The sequence below is a fragment of the Centropristis striata genome, chromosome 20 (assembly GCF_030273125.1).
Source record: "Centropristis striata isolate RG_2023a ecotype Rhode Island chromosome 20, C.striata_1.0, whole genome shotgun sequence".
NCBI lineage: Eukaryota > Metazoa > Chordata > Actinopteri > Perciformes > Serranidae > Centropristis > Centropristis striata.
Window position 1 is genome coordinate 19,132,612 of NC_081536.1, and position 16,463 is coordinate 19,149,074.

Genomic DNA, 16,463 nt, shown 5'->3' on the forward strand with positions numbered 1-16,463 from the left:
GAGGACAGGAAGAGGAGAATCTGAAAGCAGCCTTCTCGAGCTCACTAAGTGATCTGTCAGTGAGATAAGCGACATCATCATTCACTTGGCCCCGATCGTGTTCCCGCGGTGCTGACAATCTCGCCTGTTTGCTTTCAGATTTGTACACATTCATCTTCTTTATTTGCCAAAGTGGCTGTGCTTAGGCGGAAGGCTGAGCTTTAACATTCGAGTGCGGGCGCCTTTAGGTCCATCAGGCTTTGAATAAACACTCCTGAAAGATCAGAAGATGAACATGAAAGCATCAGAAGGGGAAACACAGATGGAAGAAAGATGCAGACGGACACAGAATATTAATAGGAAAGGAAGTTCATATCATTGTTGAAACTATTAGTTTCAACTTTTCTTATTTTTTCCAACACTGGCCTCTTTTGACAACAAACAAACTGTGACATTGCAGCTTCAGATACAAACCCCTCTAAAATAATCCATGTCCATCCATGAATAATCTTCCTGTGACCCTCCTTGAGGTCTCGACCCAATCTTAGAACAACATCGCTTTAGGGCTCACACTGATTCAGTGGCCAATAACATCAGAAAAGCTAAATTGGGACACTGCCCTCTGTATAACAGGGTCCTATCAGCAGAAGAAAGACCTGTCTTCTTCTAGCAGCTAATCAATCAATCAAAATGTGGCCACACGACATGTTTATTCCACAAAGATGCAAGAAAACGGCAAGAAAATGCTACAATTACAAGTTTAAAGAAAGACAGAAAGTAAAAAATGTGACATAAAATAAAGAAGATAAAACACAGATAAGGTCAAGGACACGTAGTCCAGTAGCTCAGACCTGTCCACCTCAGAGTGTCTCTGGCTGTCCAGTCCGATGATTAATGACCACTGAACCTCTGCTCTATCGACACTAGTGATATCCTGCAGCACCTCAGGGCCTCACTGAGACTTCAATAGTGCATGGAACTCTTCGGACACCCAGAAGATTAAATATGTGATGAAAGGCATCAGAGCATAACTGTTTAAAAAATAACCACAGACTGCAGTTTGACTAACGGTTCAAACTGTTTTATTACATGAATGTTTTTGTTGTGATAAAACTTTAAGACACTTTGGTAATCGTTAATTCTACTTTTTGATGATTTAAATCACATCTGTACCATACTTAAAAACAGTCCACAAGTAATTAAGTAGCTGTATTTTAACGTGAGTATTCCAGTTGTGTGCACTGCAATTATAGTATATAGTTATTTCATTGAAAACACATCAGCTTCTGAAACATGACACATTAATTCAGAAAAAAAACACCTATATATAGTACTGTGTAAAAGTCTTAGGCAAGTGTGAAAATAATGCAGTAAAATAAGAATGCTTTCAAAAATGCAAAGTGAGTGAACAGAAGGAAAATGTAAATCAAATCAATATTTGGTGTGACCACCCTTTGCCTTCAAACCAGCATCAATTCTTCTGGGCATTTTTCCACACCTTTTGCACAGTACTAATATTGAGTCTTAAAGGTACCATGTTGTAAAAATTTAGATTTTGTGTCTTTATTTATTATGAAGTAGTATAAAAACACTCAATGCGACCAGCCCATATTCAGAATCTGTGCCTTTAAATGACCCGTCAGGACGTCTGTGAGGTTGTGATGTCACAACTGTACTATTTTAAGGAAGAAAGTGCACCTTGGCTGGCTTTACAGTCATTCTCTGGCTGCAGTGATGGCTCTGAGAGAGTTCTGACCAATCAGCAGACTGATCTTTTTTTGCGAGGGGGGCTTAAAGAAACAGGAGCTGGGCGTCCCGGTGGCTCACACCGGTAGAGCGCTAACCATGTATGCCGTGTGCTGCGGCGGAGCCGGGTTCGAATCCGACCTGAGCTCCCTTTGCCGCATGTCTTCCCCTCTATCACCCCCTTTCTATCTCTCACTATCAATAAAGCAACAAAATGCCAAAAAAATAATCTTTAAAAAAAAGAAACAGGAGCCAGGAGGGTGAATACAGGTTTATTCAGACTGACATACAGTCGAAGCATCTCATTAAGATTGTGTTACGGGAGAAGTATTTAATTTAGAGATTAGAGATTTTGATTTGATTTGATCTCATACAATCAAACTTAGAATCCAGATTTTTATTCACTGAATTCTATATTATATTTGTGTAAATTTCTAAATTAGCAATGAAATAATCTAATTTTGCATTTTATTTCATTTTGCAGATGTTTTAGCAGCATTTTTTAAGCAAATACATAACTTGAATGTCGTGCAAGGAGGCATGCATGTGCAAAAAAACATTCAGATAAATGGTCTCTAAAATATGCAGTGTAATTAAAATGTCTCTCTTTTACATTGCAAAATGTATTTAAATTGACAGTCACTGTCAGCAGTAATTTAAATGGAACAAACAACAATGCACAACTAAAAATGAACATAAAAGAAAGCATTACCCTCTGAAACTGCTGTGGTGATTTAACAATATGTTTGACACTCTGCAGACAGAGATCACAGTAACTCAGACCATATATCAGTGCTGACTGTGAGCTGAAACGTGGCCTTTACCTCCACATCTCATCTCAACACAACACACACTTAAAAGGCATAGCAGAGGACCACAGGCCATTATGTATCTTAAAAAGAGGGGCATGGTGAGCGGCCAGGTTATGCTCCTCTATTCTTCTTATTCTTCCTTCACCAGAGCGGTCGGTGTCAGTAGGAGATGACGGGACAATGGAGGTGATCTCTCTGATCTCAGTGCTTCCATTGTGGCTCGTCATATTATTAATGTTCATCTCTGAGAAAAGCCACGGCCTCTGCCTCGCTGCTTCTGCACCGCTCTGTCATTTTCTCTCTGCTGGACTTTCTCTCTTCTCTCTGTCGTACTTTTATCTCCATGCAGCGCTGCCATCTCCGTGCTCTGTCACACACACACACACACACACACACACACAAACCACCAAAGGAAATTTTAGTCTTTATCTGGGGTTGGTTCATGGAAAAACTTCCCTTTGTCCAAGTTATATCCACCAGTTGTAACAGGTCTTTGATTTGTGCTTTGGGACACTGATAGCTAAAATAATGTTAAAATGATCTTTAAATTTCTCCCCAACGTGCCTTCGCTTACAGACCTACATTCAGACATTCCCTTTCTATTCCAACATCTTTGTACTCCTACAAGTTTGTGCCAAACTGGGAACACTTTGAAGGTATGTTGCCCACTCTCCTTTTCAAAACACACAAATGAGCAGAAGCCACGGTAGCTGTCGTTCATTTATCAGCGGTGCCGTGGGCTGCCCATGCCTTGCTGTGCCGTGCTTGGGGTCAGGCTTCCTTCACTGTGGACTGGGAGTAATTATTAACCTACTGGGATTGTCCCCAGTCCTCTGGTCATCTGGGACTGCTGAGTGTCAATCTGAAAAGGTCACGACGAGGCAGCAGAGAGTGAAAACAGACTGAAAGAGAGAGAGACTGAAGAATTCAGCTCAAACTGGAAAATTAGACCACTTTGATAACAAGAAGCGTGCATCATGGATTACACACTTTTTTCTCTGCGCCAACATTTAAAGGATAATCTGGTTATATTTTGTATTTTTCCTCATTGTCAACAAATCCCATGAAGAGAGTAAAAACCAACAATGAATTGTTTCTAATGACAAAAAGAAACTAATAGAGCTTATTCCTCTGTAGTGTTGTGTAGTGAGGTATTACTCTGTCACGTGTTGCAGTGATGTGATTACTTTTCTTTAAAAAAGATAAGAACTTTATTGGCCCCACATGGGAAATTTACTACTTTAACAGCATTTCAGGGATCAAACAAAGCAAAGCAAAGGAAATGACAAATTACAATGATTTTTTTTTAGACAAGACAGAAACACTAGTAAATTTATAAAATAAGATAAACTATCCACAAGAAAAAAAACACTGATAAATCACAAAAAAATACAATAAAAGAAAAAAAACAAGAACAACATGACCACTCCGTAAAGTTACACAGAGAGCTACTTTCTCAAACTTAAAACTGTATTAAATAATATTTAACATTATATATTATTATACATTTTACAAACAATATCACATTGTCAGCCAATTCTAGAAACGAAAACTTAAAAAATAAAGTATAAATAGGAATAAAATAAATAGCTAAATGTACATTGTCACTGTTCAGTTTCAGTCAATTGCTGACTATTTAAAAGAAAACATAATAATAATAGCTAACACCATTTGTAAATCACACAAGCAACCTTTTACTGCATTATATTTTGTGTAAAAAAAGTTTTCATAACGCACTTATCGGACAGCATTTACACCGATACAGATAGTCCTTTGATAGACCAATATTGGCCAATAATATCTGTCAACCAATATATCTGTCAAGCTTTAATCCCTACTATAAACATCTTTCACATATACAGAATCCTCCTCCTGATTCCTTACAGAATTATATTTTATACATACAGAGAACAGGACAGAAATATTAAGCTCCTGTTATTCCTCTGCAGGTATTAAACCACACCTCACAGTGTTTCCTCCTCTCAGCATCGTCTTATATTGTCCCCTCCTCTGCAGCTCCTCATACAGTTTGGTTGCTGAATCAACAGCATTGCTGCCAGGTTGTCATGGTGTCTGATTGTTGTGTATCATGTCACACGCCCCATCACAGCCGGACGTCCCTCCGAGCCTGGCAACCGCAAGAGTCTGGCAGAGACGCGGGAGCCAGCAGAAGTCGGTGCTGTTGTGTCACCTCATGGTATCAGTTATTTTCACTGAGACTCAGTGTGGAGGAACTTAAGAAGTTAGTTTCTTATCAGTCTAAAAACCATTGGTGGAATGTAAGTACATTTACTTAAGTAATGGACTAAAGTACAATTTTGAGGTACTTTACTTGAGTATTTACATTTTGTGTAACTTTATACTACTCCACTACATTTAGCTGCCAGCTTCAGTTACTTTTCAGGTCGAGATTTAACATGAAAAACATAAAGTGATTATACATTAAGGTTTTCATTTAACCTCATAACAGTATATTAAGTAGTTAAAATTAGCCCCACCTTGAGAAAATTAAAACTCTGCTTACATAAATGCATCAATAATATTAATCCAATAATATATTTGGAATATATAAAACAATCTGAACAAAATCAGTACTTTTACTTTTGATACTTTAAGAACATTTTGATGCTGATATTATTGTACTTTTACTGAAGTAAGTTTTAAATGCAGGACTTTTATTTGTAGTGGAGAAATTTCACAGTGTGATTGTAAAATTCTGCACTCAATAAGTTTGCATGTGTAAATGTACAGAAGTATTAGCAACAAAAATGTACTTAAAGTGTCAAAGGTGTCATGCAAAGTGCCCTTTTATAGTGTTACATTATTATATATTTCTTATATACTGAATTGACATGCACAGTAAGGTGCAAAGTGATCTTGCTGGTCGAGGTGTAATTTCTAGTATTTTATCACTATATGATAAATATAGCAATTTCATCTATAAAACTACATCATTTTATAAGATGATCATTTGTATGTAAAATCTTTATCTGTAGCTGTTGTGGAGGAAGTATTCCAATCATTTACTTGAGCAAACCTATTAATACCACACCGGAAATACTCCACTTCATGTAAAAGTCCTCAATAGTAATGATATTATTATAGTATTAAGTAAAAGTGCTCATTATGCAGAAAAACGCATAAAGTAGCATTAAAAATCGCAGTTGCTTTCAAACTCATCACACTGCCTACATATGATAGCCATAAATTATAGTAACAATTTAAATGTTTTTGTGAATGAAAAACTTGTTTTGGATTTAAGCACAAGTAAGCTGCAACATTTGTATAAGAGGTGACCACTGGTAAACCAGGACCCGGGCCTCTCCAGGATCCCGGTGTCTCCAGGGCTGCGAGCCCTCAGGGGCAGCAGTGTGAAAGGGAAAGCCAGGGAGGAGACTCCGAGGCCAGGCTAGCTAACACTGCAGCAGGGGGTCTCATCACTCTCTCCACACTTCTGCTGTCAGGGCTTTTGTTTCAGCAACATTACTCACTCTCAAGGCCCTGCCTCCCAGGTAACTACACTGCTGAGCTGGTGCTGCAGACAAAAAGTCACAGCAAACCTCAAGCTCCCACCAGACAACACAATGAAATATTTTAGTGTATTTACAGAGAAAAACATCATCAGAACAGGTCACTCATAACTTTAAAAGTAAGTAATAATAATAATAATTCAGAGTGATGTTTTGTTAAAAGTTTGTGTTCACGTCTGCTCCAATCCGTCTCTCTCCGTTATAATGACAGGGTGCAGATTGTTCGATATCACAGCAGAGCTACTCTTGTGTATCTGAATCCTCGACAGACCGAAGATGGATTTAAACGGCGTTGTGTCTTCTGCTTTCCTTCACACCTTTCCATTTATTTCCACCGACGCCTCAAATTTACTGCTTACCCCCCGGTGTCATGGCATATAGCAAAGACAAAAACAACAACCCCCCAACTCAATAAACAAAGAGGTAACATGTTGAACATTCTTGCAGGAATCACGCTGTGTTTTTTAAATGTTTTCTTTTTTTTTTGTTCTAAATGTTTTTACTCAGTAATTATCTATGCTTTAATTCTCATCGACCAAATTTGAAATACCCCGAGTGATTGTTTACCACATTTTGCTGTTTCGAGACACTTATCAATCATTTCCAAACAATTTTCCCTTTCCTCAAAAACCCAAACTTTCGGTCTCCCGTCAGAAGAAAGTTTGTTGATATTTCACATTCAACAGCTCTGACATATAATACCACAATGATCTTATATCATGGTATATTAATACAGCAGATAAGATCACATCATTATCAATGCTTTCAGTGTGTGACTTGTCCTCACAAGACATTAGTGTTAGGGAACATAGAAAATAAATTGTTAAACTTCCTATGAAAAGTAATGCACTGTGAATGGTAGATTTCCACAACATTTTGTTAATTGAGAAGCAATTTAGTGTTGAAAGGCCACATAAATCTCCTGTTGAGCAGATGGGTCATATACCAGGTTTTTCAGGAGACCAGTGTTCGTGTCCATTGTAGAACGCCCAGAAGTGTTTTTTAACCTGGCTTTGTTCTTTTCCACAAATTTTAGGCAGCTCAGTCACCATCCAAAAATGTTGGCATTGTACGTACCTCCATACATTCATCAGCGAAATTTTTTTTGTCATCCTGACGTAGCAATAGGATGTTAAGAGCTGATCCATCAGGTGGGCAGGAGAGAAGGTGGATGGGACCAACAAATCCAGGATGATGAAGCAGGAGAGCTGTGTTCATGTCCCTTTGTGGTTTTTGTGTAGAAGTTATGTCTATTTTTACCTTTATTGGGTTTGGTATTTAGTGGGTTTGGAGCCTAACTTTAACCAAAGTGTTTTAGTATTTTCAGTGTTTAAAACAGCCAATGTCACATGTTTACAAAGTATTACAAAGTATGTTTGCAGCACGATTGAAGCAACAATAATATGTTGCAGCCATGTGTTGAAAACAGAGCTCAACATATCTGAAAATTTCCCAGAACATGATAAATTATGCTGCAATTTTTTTCTTGGAAATCATGTGAACCCTATCATGAGAATATGTTGCAGAGATTGAATCCTAATGACTTTCAGTATCCAGGGACTTTCCTCTAGCGCCACCATGAGGTTCACATTTGTGCTTCGGAGTAAAATGTCTCAACAGCTAATGACTTTAGTCGAGACAAGTCTTGTTTTCCAGCACATCCTTGTACATCACAACAGTTTTAGGGATGGTTGGCAGAGGAGGGAGGCTCTCGTGACAGCTTCATATCCAGTGGCAGGTCAGTATAAAGTCAGTTTAAAGTCATCAGATTCACAGATCATGTTGTGTTATGCATTGTTGTGCACAGATTGTTCTGGTTTCATACCTGCATCATGTGTGTATGCACTGGTTTTGGAGAAAGAAAAGAGCTGTCTGCTAACATGACTGCAGCTCCACCACCTCTCCCTCTTTCTGGGTGCAGCTTTGTGCGCCATCAAAAGGCCCTGAGCAAAGAGACATGAGCCTTAATTGTTGTGCTTTATCAGGGGGATAAAGGCGGGATGGGCATCAATTTAGGATGCCTTTATTAGACTACAAAGTGTGACAGACTGACGGAGAGATAATTGGCAGAGAGGGGAAAGGAGGACGGGATGAAAGAGGAGAAGGATGGAGAGACGAGGAGGAGAGGAGACGTGGATGGAGGCGTATTTGATCAGGCAGTTATGGAGCAGAGAGGAGACTCAGAGGACGGTGAAATGACACCGAACCCGGCTTGTTTTTGCAGGATAGAAAAATGACTCAACCATCTGTAACTTTACATTTCACAACTGAGCACAAGCTGTTTCCTAAAAATCCAAAATATTATTCATTTTCAAGAAAAAAGTTTCACTTTCCATTTTTTACTCCATCGATTATTCATTCTTCTCGTGAGTGACGTGTACTTTTTCTGTGCAAAACAAAGTTTAAACATTTAATTAGTTAAATGCTTCATTTACAAATAAATGTTTGCCATAAAGCTCAGATGTTTGCCAAAGATGCATCGCAGTGAAATGTCTCTCCTCGACATTTTGAAGGATTTCTTGAATTTAAATGTTTGCAGAGCTAAGAGTCAGCTACTTGTTGGGGTGTTAGATGTGTATTTTAAGGCTTTGTGTAGTGTCAGGATGCACTCTCTGCTCAGTTTTCCTGCACGCCACAGCTTGTTAATGTGGCAGGATAATGTTGGCCTCCTTCGATTACATCTGAACTAATGTGTTTGTCTGATTATACTGTGGCGATATGAGGACTGTAAAACAAAAGCTTAGCATCATTCCCAATCTGTCCTCTACACAACAGGCTAATTACATCATTTAGTTTTGATGCATGTTAAAAAGTGCAGAAAGAAAATGGTCAAAAATGACTTTCTGTTCTAGTCTACGTAAGAGGCATTAGCTCAGTTGTTTGGTGCACACTCTCTACGTTACACTGTCATTCCCACAAATCACACAATCATTCCTGAGTTCACACACTGACGGTGCAGCCCCCGTCCCTCTTCTCTCCACCCCTGACATGAATATATGAGTGTTTTTATGTGCGCAGTGAAAAGGCGCCGCTGAGTTAAGTGGCCTTGTTGTATTCTGCTCGGGCTGTAACGGCCTCCAGTGGGGGGGTGTGGATGAGAGTGGTGGTGGTGGAGGAGGAGGTGGGGGTGGATGAAGGAGAGGCCTGCAGCACCATGCCTAATCAGCCTTTCTCGCCAGGGTCAAGACTTTCTGTCTGGGTCCGCGGTGCTCCCTGCCACCGAGGACTCGCCCATTCATGCGCACAATGTCCCTGTCAGTCCCGACAACACTTCCTGCCTCTGCTGGCTCCAGCCCTCGCAGGGATACACAATATTTCACAGCTCCAAACAATGGCCTGTCTGCCTGCACCCACCATATGGTTACTATGGGCCACAATATTGACACACATCACTAATTATTCAAAGAGCCGCGAGAGCGAGGGAGCTGAGGGAGGACTCTGTGATGTGACTCTGCCTTATATAAGTGTGCAAACATTGCGAGAAAAGAGGTAACACTCAAGAGTCCAGGCTGATTTTATTTAATTCACATTTGTTAAGCACCTTTTAAACTGTTTTGACCCTCAACATGGTATCCTTTCTTTAAGCACAGATATAAGTCTCATTTTGTCAACTTGGTTAAGTTGCCAGGAACCCCAAAATGATGAAAAACTTAAAAAATCAGAGTTCAAACGAATATATAATTTATTTACATGCAAAGTGATTTTTTTCCACCTCATTTTTGTGTTTCTCACAATTTAATGATTCCTGTAAATCACTGAAAATATAAGAAATATAAACAATTGTTTTGACATAATATCTAAATAAAGTCATGTTACAGTAAATAAAATTTGCTCAGTGTATTAACCAGTGAATAGACTGGAAGTATACTGTTATTTGTTCATCTAAGTATTTTTACTTTATTTAATTTAAATATTTTTAAAACATATATATTTTTTAAACTTTAACATAATTTATTTCATTCCATAGTTTTATTCTCTTCTATTGAATTTCACTACAAGTTGTACAGTTTTTTTTTTTTTTTTTTTTTTTTTGTCCCCAGAGGGCGATAAAATAATACCATATCTTGTATAGAAAAATGTTTCGAAACAGCTGCAGTGTTTATTAAGCTGCTGTTGAATATCACAGAGAAAAAGTCCTCTTCAAAAGTTTGTTATTTTTTTTATTTTGAAGCAAAAGACAGAGAGATGGGGAGAGAGGATGTGATCCATATTGGCTGTGCTTTGTGTGAACAGGAGGACATCTGGGCTGCAGTCTATAGGCATCCAGCACACCTCTGTCCAGCATATGTCTGTTCTTATTCCCACAGGAGCGTCCTAATGGAGCAGGAAATATGAATAATGTGATCTGTGACCGCTGCCATGATGTAGATGAAAAGAAAACAAAAGTAACAATCTGTGGTTGTTTATAATTACTTCTATTCATAAGCACACCGACATCATGTCTTGTAGTACATAACATGCAATACATGCAATATTTAAAACACAAATAATGCATCATTCTCTTAATATAATGTTACAAAGAGATTCTGTCTCTCCCATCTCTGTGTGCTGTATGTTACAGCATACAGTAAAACAAAATACTATTGTTTGCTTTATCCTGGAAAGTCAGCTAATTACCTGTTGTCTGCTCTACTGTGAAATTGTTCTCTGATTGTTTAATTGAGCTTCAGTGTGTTATTATGGTTTACCTAATGTTGAATATAATCTGTGAAACACACTGCACTAAAATACTTTTTTTCCCCCATCACAACCTTGGCAGGAGGGAAACTTGTTTTCAAAATGACTTAACCACTTATTCTTTCTTATTCAAATCTTAGAATTAGTTTCAGATCCAGTAGATTTTTAAAACTTTGTATTTTCCCATTTTAGGGGAATTAAACTTAAGTATAAATTCTAAATAAAGTAACCATAACCTCTAAGGAGGAAGTCGGTAAGGAGTATAAAGAGCGACAAAGTTCGAGCAGGTTTTTGGTGGATGGATTGGTCAAACAAAGACAGGACTTTCACCCAGGAGACATGCTGTTTGTGTGACTACGATACGAACTTAACTAATATTAATGTTTAATCAAAGCCACAATGTTACTGTAAAGCTAATGAAGTAGTTTTGTTGCCAAAACAGGTTCAGTTGCAATGCAGGGACTTGCACAGACACAGTGATTGCTCGTGTTGCAGGACAATCGTAGGATAACATGCAAAAAAATGGTTCATAATCTAAATCTAAAGATATCATACAAACTGTGGTATGAGGACAAGTCACACTAGAAGTCAGGGAATAACCAATGTCTGAGGGAGACATGAATGTTTATATCATGACCAAATATCCATCCAACAGCTGCTCAGATATTTCACTCAAAGCAAACACACAGAACACACAAATGTCAACTTCATGGTGGCGCTACATGTAAAATCAGAGGTTCACCAAAGCTTTGAGGATACATCATCTGGGAACCATGAATGTCTTCATGAAATTCTGTGCCAAGCCATTGAATAGATGTTGAGATATTTCAGTTTGGACCAAAGCAGCGAAAGCATTTCACACTGAAACCCAAGAAGATTACCTTCTCCTTGTTTACCCTGTCCCCCATTTCTGACCACTTAGAAGCCCCAGTCTGTCCCGTCCGAGCCGCCCCCTGAGTGGTGGGAATGTACTCCTGTGCAGCAGGCCATGACAGGCCCATGTTGGGACAGGCCTCAGCGCTCCACTCCACAGAGCAAATGATTGACAGCCCTCACTGAGGGAGGTGGGATTCCTCATCTCTCAGTCAAAATGCCACTGGAGATGAAGATGCGATGTAAGGGGTCGCAGGGACTGGTGACATGTTACGAGTCTGTGTTAACTCCTCTCCTCTCCTCTCCTCTCCTCTCCTCTCCTCTCCTCTCCTCTCCTCTCCTCTCCTCTCCTCCCAGGTCCTTAGCAGCTAGGTAAAGTTAGCTTGTTGGCTGAGGGTGAAGGTTGCCACAGGTCCAGATGTTCCTGAGGTTTCCGATCCCTCTCCCGGCTCACTGTGATGTGCTGTGCCACATCTGTCTGGGCAGAGGTGTGCCATATTGCTACCCATCTGCCACATGGCACACCCACGCTCACACACACACAGAAACCGAGGCACACACATGCAGTGTGCCCAGAAACTGCCCATTTTAACCGGGGCCATAAATAGTGTAATTCATGGGTGTGAAACAGCGGGTTTTTAAGAGCGCTCAGAGGAACAGAGCGGAGCTGGAACCTTTGGCAGCTGACGGACAGATTTTCTGTTCCTGGTAGCCACATGAAACTCTGTGAACTGCACACTGAACACACTGAGACAGAGAGGCGATGAAGACCTGCTGGTGCAGGAAAATGATAGTCAAACCATCTTTGTCTCTCTCTTTCTTTCCCTTTGAATTTCTCTGTCCTTGTGCGTCTCACCATCTGTCTCCTCTTGCTCTGTAGCTCCATCTCAGTCTCTCTTTCTGCCTCTCCTCTGTCCTCTTTTTGAGCCAGGGGGGCAGTATCGAAATGAATGTCACCCCTGTCCCAATGTTACTTAGGGGAAATTGACTCCTTAGCCTCGGTGCTGTCGGCGGCCATATGCTGATGTTTTCATATTCCAGAGAAATGAGGAGAGGGAGTCGTAAAGACTGCTAAAGTCAGAATTACAACCCTGGCTACCACTGGTGAGGAGAGGGAGAGGCCCCTTCTGTCACACCTCGAGCGCTGTTAAAGCCCCAATCCCTCAGTCCTAGAAAGTGCCACGGGCTTCTGAAGTACCACATTAACACTGGCTTTTCATCGAAAGTTAGACACTTTTTTACGCTGCTTCTTTGGCAGGCGATTCAGTCTAATTCATGGCTTGTGAGGCAGCATGTTTAGCTTCTCGCTCTTATTAAACATTCACAACCGGGTGGAGGACGAGGCAGGGTTTAGTTGCTTTGCTAATTGTGGCTTTAGGAGACATCACTGTCGTCCTCAGCATGGGCCGTGGAGCTATAGGCAGCATTTCCAGCTTATCTATATTTCATGCTTTTATCTGCTCTCAGCGTTTAATTAGGCAGTTAGCAGCTCGTTAAATTCTATTGAGAGCAAACTTTTACCTCGTTGCAAAGTTGTGCTGATGTTGAGCTTTTCCAGGCGAGGATTTTGATTACCTTGCATCCACAGTGTCATAAGTTATTGTTGAGTTATGTTGTCTTTGTGGTTTAGCACCTCATTTTTTCCAGGAGAATATTCTCTTCTGACATTTTTTTATTTCTTATAGAGACAGATGGAGGAATAAATAGTTATTAAAGAAGCTGGAGTCTTTAGTATACAACCTATCACACGAGTTTGAAGGAATCGCAATTTTCAGCCTCATTGCTGTGTGAATGTGTAAGTTTGGGCCCAAAGATGCAAGAATTTAGCAATTATTAAACCTGAAATAATGTATTTATGATTGTTTGATCACTTGGGGGCAGCGGAAATATATTCTGACTGACATATTACATCTTTGAAGTTAATTGTGAGCAAACAGTTCCCTATTTACACAGTCACCTGACAGAAAGCAACATTAGCATTAATTGCGAGATGTGTTTTTGTCCACCTGATTAATGTTCATCCACTAGAAAAATTTTTTGTCTACACCAACTTTTCAGGGTCTGAACGGTGGGCGTATTAGAATTTTTCGATGGAAACTGCTTCCTACTGCTGAGGCCAGAAACAGCACAAGGTTAATGTTGAGAGTGAAACAAAATAGTAAAATAATGGGGGAAAATGGGCCAAAATGTGCTCAAACAAGACGAAGAGAGCTGCAGAGTTGGGTGGTACCTTATGGCACCATGACAAGGCAGAGAAAAAAAATAGCCAATATTCTTGTCGATTGACTCATTTGTTTTTGTTTTTTTACATCGGTCAAAAAGAGACATCCATGTTAAATTAACAGTGTTTGAAAAACAGTTTTAACAGGGGTGTCAGCGGCGTGGCTCCTGCTTGGTTGGAATGAAAAACCTGCAACCACACCCGCCCTTTCACGGATCAGTTTGAGTTAAAAGTTCTTTATAGCTGCTTTAATATAAAATAGTTGATTATAGCTGCTTTAAAGATATGCATTTTATTTTAGGACACATTCGCAAACAGTCACAAACTGGACTGGATCTGGATGTTTGTGAATTCGAAGTGGTGTATGTATATACCGTTTGGTTATTCAGATCACCATTTACGAACATGCCCTTAGTTTAGTTTTTCAAGGACAGATTCAAGTAAAATGGCTTATTACAAGAAACTCTCAGTTGTATGGCTTATGTGCCATAAGTTTGTAGTTAAAATTACCTGGACTCTTGCTCTGGGAGCAGGTTTTAATTCTGTGTTTGGTGTTGGGGCCACTGTTAGCAGACGGATTTCCAAACCAAACTGCCAACCTGCTGCTCGTAACAAAATGACAAAATTGACATGTGCTGACCTCTGGTGTAGCAGAGAGAGAGAAAGAAATGGTTTTCCTCCCTCCACGGTTCGGCCCGCAACAACTTTCCAACGTGAGGCCTGTCAGTGGACCTGCGGGTCCCGTGTGAGCCTATCAGGGCTGTTATGTAAGTGTAGGGTGTTTGAAAATGGCTGTGGCCGGCCACTCAGATATGGCTTGTTGCTGATAATCGGTGGCGTGGCGTGGTGCGGCGTGCGGCTGACAGATGCCTGCTCCAGCTGGTACAGGGGGGGTTTATCGCCCGGTTGGAACGCGGGTCCTCACACCCCTCCACTGTGCTGGCCACCGTCGCCGTGTTTAATGAGTCACGAATTGCCTGTTTGTCTTCTGCTCCCTGCTGTTTCTGCACTCCCGCTTCCAGAACAATCCCTGAAACACATGCTGCTGCGCTCCGCAGAGCAGCCAGACAGGCAGGCTCAGCCAAACTGTTGTAAAGAACAAAGTTGTCATTTTTTATTTCTTCCTTTTTTTGTCATTTTTTTCTTCTTGGGTGTTCATCTAAGAGAGGGATGGCTTGTTCTGTAATAAAGCTGCCTTTTCAGATGCTGTGCCTGACCTCGCCAATATGGCTACCCCGAGAAACCAGTGCCCATTTGAAGCCCCTGACAAACACATAAATGGCTCTATAATTGGGCCGCTTTGTTGTGCGAGGTGCTGGCGCGTCTGAAAGTGCCGTTCAACACTTTGTGGTAAATGGAGTTACATTATGACAACACATGGCAGTTGCTAAAGGAGCAGAAACTGGCACACTGATAAGACATAAGCAGGTGGTGTTGACACAGAAGTGGTTTGTTTTAAGTCACTAGAAAACCACAATTTGAGAAAAAAAAAAAAAAGTTTTCTGCAACAGCTAAGCAGATCACAAATTCATCTCCGGGCCAGCGCCAGAGCTGTGTGACTCGGCAAGAGAGGAAGGATCTGCCTCGCAGTCCAAGTAAACACACAGAGACGCTTGGATGACCATCAAATGGAGCAGAGCATGCACACACACGCTCACAAACACACACACGTACACACTCACAGAAGGGGTGTTTGTAGCCTGTGTTAGGGGATGTTCTGCAAGCTGCCCAGAGTTTTGCCTTAATCTCACCTGTTTAATCTGCAAGGTTGGGCGACAGCTTCTGTAGCAGGAACAGGTGGCTCAAACAACTGCTGCTGGACAAACTTAGAGAGGCCGTTCTGGAAAAGTTGATTAAAGCCCGTATCGTATTTTATGAGCATATTAATTGGAAAATTATACTTTTATAATCTTGAGAAGAAAGACTTTGATGGAAAAGAAACTTTTTACTCTTCTTAGTAAGCCACCATGGGTGTTTTTTTAATAGGAAGATTGCCTGGATTGCATTTACAAACTGGGCTTTTGCAGTAGCCATTGTAATCATTTGTCTTGTTAAGATTACCTCATTGAATATATGCAAAACATCAAAACATTTCTCCACCTTAAGATAAACACACACAGTGACCCAGAGTGTCTGATGATCAGAAGAACTATCCGTGGAATCTTGGCAGCGTCCGGATTCGGCCCAGTGCCATGAAATCCTCATTTGGCGGGGCTGCTCTTTGTGGCCGGCTCTGGGTTCTTGGAGTGGCATTCTTCTCATTGTACAGGTCACCGAGACAGAGGCGGCTGGCCTGAAAAGATCCTCGGTGGGGGGAAACAATGGCTTAAGGCAACCCATAAATGTCTCCTGTTCGGCTTCGGCCCATTGACTCTTTGCCTCCCCGCCAAGCAGGGCCCTGTCAGACCAGCCCCTCTCTCTAACAGCTTAATTAGCAGAAAGAACAACAATGTCAGAGCCTGTTTCGACTGAAATAAAAACAAGAAAAGACCCAAAAGCTGCTCTCCCCTCCTCTCATTGTCCCCGTGCAGCCTGTGATAACAGAGCTGTGACTTTTCTGTGTAACTAAGTACAAATGAAACAACATTCCTTCACTGCTCCATGAAGAGCATGACGACCGACTGA